Source organism: Lepidochelys kempii, chromosome 20 (genome assembly GCF_965140265.1).
Source record: "Lepidochelys kempii isolate rLepKem1 chromosome 20, rLepKem1.hap2, whole genome shotgun sequence".
Lineage (NCBI taxonomy): Eukaryota > Metazoa > Chordata > Testudines > Cheloniidae > Lepidochelys > Lepidochelys kempii.
In genome coordinates this window covers 1986224-1991631 of record NC_133275.1, presented here as the reverse complement: position 1 = coordinate 1991631, position 5408 = coordinate 1986224, and positions in this window count along the sequence as shown.

Genomic DNA, 5408 nt, shown 5'->3' with positions numbered 1-5408 from the left:
CAAGCCCCGGCCCCGGCGAGCTTTTCCCGAGCCCCCGGCCAGGGCACAGCTCAGCGCGTCCCGCCTCCGCCGCGCTTCCGAGCCCGCCCGTCGGCGCCCGCCCGGGGCGCCGCCCCCGGCCAGCCCCGCGCCCCCTCCCCGGCTCCCAGCGCGGCTGCCCCGGGCAGCTCAGTCCCGCCGCGCCGCCCTGGCTCCGGAGCCGCGTGGAAACGCTCCCGGGCGGGGCTCGCCGCCGAAGTTGCTCGGCTCGGCGCCGCCGGGAGCCCGGCTGGGGCGGGGCCGGGGCCGGGGCCGGGGCCGGGGCTACCCCGCAGCCGGGCGGCCCCCAAGCCAGCGGCACAGGCGGAGGGGCAGAGCCGCCCCCTGCTCCGCGGTTACAGGCATCGGGCCGCCCCGGCCAAGGGCTCCTGGGTTCCAGTCCCAGCTGGGGGGGCTGGAGTCAGGACTCCTGGGTTCTTCCCCTGGCTTTGCCACAGACGGGCATGGGGGGTGCGTGACTCCAGGGGACCCCTCTTTGCGCCGTGCCCCCCAGCGGCAGGATGCAGGAGGGGCCAGGCTCGTTCCCCATCCTTGAGCAGAAACAGGGCAACCCCCCAGCAAACTGGGGAGCATCGGTCTGCCAGGCCTTGGCCAGCACCCCCTGGTGCAGCCCACCTCACTCCTCCAGGCTGGTCAGGGTAGAGCAGAGCCCCCCCCCCCGCATCATCCTCTCCCACACCCCACCAGTGCTTATGGCAAAGGGGGGGTCCCAGCCCCACCACGGGGAGCGGGCGCTGGGGTCGCATCGGGTCGCATTTGGCTCTGCCAGGTTTCAAAAGCAGCAGGGCCGGGAATGATGTAAACCCCAGGACCCTGCCTTCCCCTGTCGCCGTGCAGCGCCGAGCACACACCGCCGGGCGGTCCTGTGCTACCAGCAGCCCGTGCGCCCCCCACCCTGGGGCACTAGCCCCGGCTGGGCTGGGCTGGGGCGTTCGCCCAGGATGAGCAACACGCGGTGTCTGGCTCCACCAAGGCTGCAGGGGGAAGTTAGGGGCAAATCAAATCCAGCCTCCTGGGGCTTTGTGCTAGGAGTTCCCAGGCCCAGGGCCGAACAGCGAGGGTCCAGGGCCTGGTTCTCTGGTACCCTTGGGCCCTGGCGGTGAAGGGGGGGGTGGAAGCCCCATGGCACAGGGAGCTGGTGTAGGGGTCTGGCAGGAGGGCAGGGGCGCTACCTGGGCCCAGGGCGGGAACTGGAAGTGCAGATCCAGGGCTGCTCTAACCCACCTGGGGGGCCAGCCCGACACTACCGGAGGCTTCCCCTCGAGAAGCTCAGAATCAAGCCCAAGGTGGTTTCCTGGCAACAAGTTACCCAGGCGATCCCGGGGAGAAAGGAGCCTCCTGCCCGAACTGGGCTTGGCGCCAGGCTCTGGTCCTCGGGGAGCCCCCCAGAGCTCTAAGGACGCGGCCCACAGAGCCAGGGGCTCGGAGCTGGTATTTCTTCACTTCCGTGAGCAACAGCCCAAGAATCACACCATTGGTTGCCCCCACCTGAGCCCCGGGGCTGGGTCCTCACTGCCTCAGAGCTCCACTCGAGGTAGCAGGGAGGCGGTCGGGTCTCTCTGATGCAGGAGCTGCCCGCCGGGATGAGAGCAGGGGTCCACCTCGTTGAGTAGCCGGTCTCTCGCGCCAGCTGCTTCAGAGGAAGCCACAAGAAACCGGCTACGGGGTGTTATGGAATAATCTGCCCACAACTGGCCTGTGGAACTCTCTGCCACAAGAGAGCAAGAGTGTAGCAGGATACAAAAAACAACCCAGGATGAGACGTGGATCTGGATGGAAACATCCACTGGGACATCAGACAGGATTGAACTGCCCAAGGGTCACAGGGTGAGGGGGAGTCAGGGCCCTGCACCCCCACTTCCTGCTAGTTACGGTGACTCTCAGCCAGCCAGTAGAACAGAAGGTTTATTAGAGATGACAGGAACACAGTCCAAACCAGAGCTTGTAGATAAAAACAGGACCCCTCCGTCCAGCCCTTCTGGGGGGCAGGGAGATTAGACCCTGACCTGGGGAGCTCCCTCCTCTTCCTCAGCCAACTCCCAAAACTGGAAACCCCTCCAGCTGTCTCCCCGAGCCTCTCACCTGCTCCTTCCCCAGCCTTTGTCCAGTTCCCAACCCCCCTCCTGGCTCAGGTATCTTCCCTCAAGGGAAGCCTCCCATCCCCAATGAAACTCCCCTTTAACATTCCCAGGGCAAATCCAACTGCCTCCCTACTGCATCACACCAAGCGTCTATCCCCTTCACTCTGGGGAAGGGGGAGGAGGGTAGGAAGAACTGCCCCAGGGGCAGGTCAGCCCAGCCCAGGGCTTCCCACTGCAGTGTCTTTTGCACCTCCTTTGGAGCAGCGGGTGCTGATCTGGGGGAGGTAGGACACCGAGCTAGATGGGCCTGGCTGGGAGCTGCCCGGCAATTCCTGCTTTAGCAAAGAGCTGTCTCCAGGCCAAACTGCAGCCTTCACTGTGGCTATCCCTGGAATTGTAAAGGTGGCAGATTAGGGACCCTCACTGCTGTTAACCTGCGAGCCCCCTTCCTCTTCTCCTTCAAACCTGCCCCCACTTAGCCCTCTCTCCACAGCGTTCCCTTTGAGCCCTACAGGCCAGGGACCGGGTCATAACCCCGACCCCAGCAAGCTGATCGCTGCGGACCCATAGGCCGGCGGGGAGACTCAGCCTGCATCCGTTTGCAGGATCAGGGCCTGGCTCTGTTTGCAACATGTGGCAGCCTGGCACGTGGCTAGAAGCCAAGGGCTCTGTAACGTGGGAGTCCGACCAAGGCAGGACAAAACCCCGGGCCTGGGAATGGCCCCCATCAGAGCTCACACTGGAGATGGGCTGCACGCGGAGCGGGAACTGCTGAGTGGTTTTCTGGCTGGAGCTCAGAACAGACACGCAACCAGCGGCCCCTCCTGGCTTCCAGGGCCAACATCTTTAGCAGTAACAGAGAAGACCCGTCACAGTTCGTCCTTGACGCTCAAGGCAGCAGCTTCTCCCCTGTGCCGCGGGGCTGAGCCAAGCCAGCTCGGCTCAGTCATGGTGCCAGCATGGAGGCGGGGGGGCCACCCTGCCTCCTGCTCCCCATGCCACCCCCTGCTGGCTGGGTGGGCACCCACCTTTGGAGAAAGCCTTTGTCAGCCAGGGCAGGCTGTAATCCCAAGCGCGCTGCGTGGGCTGGACCGTGGGCGAGCCAGCTAGGCCGTGAAACGGGAGAGAAGAAGAGGCAGCTCAGGCTGCTCCGGGAATGAGGCAGCTGGTGTCAGAGGCAGAGCAGCAGGCGGGGGCAAGAGGCCTCAATCCCTGCCCCCCGGGTGCCGAGGGGGGATCACGTTCCTCCAACACACACCCCAGCACGCTCTCCGGCGTCCCACGTGGGCTGGGTTTTGAGGTTAAGCCGACAGGGCTCGCTTTTTAAGTATGTGCCCCTGTCTCCCAGGTCAGGTGAGCCCCCTGTCTCCAAAACACCCCTCCCCAGCTGCTGTTCCCACTCGAGCAGAGAAACTCGAGTTTCTGAGAACTCGGAGCAGCCGCTTGCTGGCCTGAGAACTCGGAGCCCCGGGGTTAGCGCCGGGTGCTGGAGGGAGAAGGGGGTGGCGCTGCTCAGATGCGGGTGGGATAAGAACCTAGACAGGAGGGAGATTTCCACATTACCGAGACTGAGCCCAGTCTCTCAGGCACTAGACTCAGGACCTGGGTGAGAACAACAGGCCCCGGGGGCCAGGCCTGCACTCAGAACGAGCCTCGCTCCAGCAGCTGGCACTAAATGTAAACACACGGGCAGGGATTTCCCTGGAATAGACACGCAGCAGGCCACTGCGCAGGGCACGTGACTGGGGCTCAGGGGCCCTGGATTCTAGACCTGGCTCTGCCACCGAGTTTGCAGGTGACCTTGGACAAGTCACTTCCCCTCCTCCCCCTTGCCTATTTATACCATGAGCCCCTCAGGGCAGAGACTGACTGTGCAGCCCCCGGCACAACGGGGCACGAATGTGGGTTAGGGCCATGGGAAGTTACCACTGTACCCTCCCCCAGGTCTGCACACCAAGCACTGGGCCCTGCCGGCCAAGCAGGGCTATTCCCAGGAGGAGCAGAGCCCACCCACCCTTTCTGGTGGCTTTACAAGATTTTTACAAACCTAGCTAGGAGCAGAGATGCGGAATTTCTTTGGAGACCCAGAACACATGAAAGTCAGGAAGACACACTGACCAGCCCACTCTCTCGGTCTGCAGCTGGTGCCTTGAGGGCAAAACCCAAAGCAACGCAGTGATGAAAAGTGAGATTTTGTACAGACATTCGCTTACTGGAACTGCAAGGGGAGATTAGTAAGAAGGAAGGCCAGTTTAAATTCCCTTAACGAGGGGAATGGGGTGTTCAGCTGGGACTCAGGAGTGCCTGGCGCTATTCCAGGCTCTACCTCTGACTCCTGAGCAAGTCACTTGGACTTTGCCTCAGTTTTCCCATCCTTAAAATGGGGACAACACCACTACCCTCTGTGAAGTGCGTTGAGGCCAGCAGATGAGCAGCCTATCGGACAGCGATTTCTGTCTCCATCCTGTGAAGAGAATCTCTCCCTTCACAACACACAAAAATCATGGATTAAAAAAATTAAGAGCCTAAAGTGTTGCAGAAACCCCAGGAGTATTTGGGGGGCTTTTAAGTACTGGGAGGGGCTTTATGCTCAGGGTTTGAAAAACTGAGGCACCTACGATTATTTCTGTGATTAGATAGAAGAGTGAAAAATAATTGCAAAAAAACCCTGCACTTAAAAACAACGTATTTAGTGGTGCGCCCTTGGTGACAGCTTGAGCACGGCTAGGAGAATCTAGCGATCTCGATTAACCGTGCTCTCATCTTCACCGTCCTGTGCACTGAGGAGCCCACAGGGTCTTTACTAGAGATGTACGTTCATGTCCAATTGCTCAGGACTCCCCTCAAGCCACCTTCTCTGTTGCAGCGAAGTGTACCTATGCCAGTGGCAGCAACATCTGTGCAGCCCCCAGGGCTGGTTTAATGGTGTTAATTTATGACCAGAAAGACCAGTCTGAATTGGAAACCAGGGGGAACCTTAACACTTCTGAGGAGATAAAGAACAGAAAGATTTTGCATGGCAGGGGTTTCCTCTAAAGAACGTAAAGGCCTTCAGCTGTTGACAATTCCATGCTCTGCTGTCTGCACAGACAAGGACAAATTGGGGCCAGCTCCACACATTCCTAGCGCCCGCATCGCTTCGGAGTGCTGCACAAAGCAGGTAACCGGTCCCCATTTTCACTGGTAGGGAAGCAGGAGCAAAGAGACTTGGCTGAGGCCCCGCTGAGTCGGGGGGGACAGGGAATAGAACCCAGGAGCCTAGGCAGTACCAGATCAGCCACACTGCCT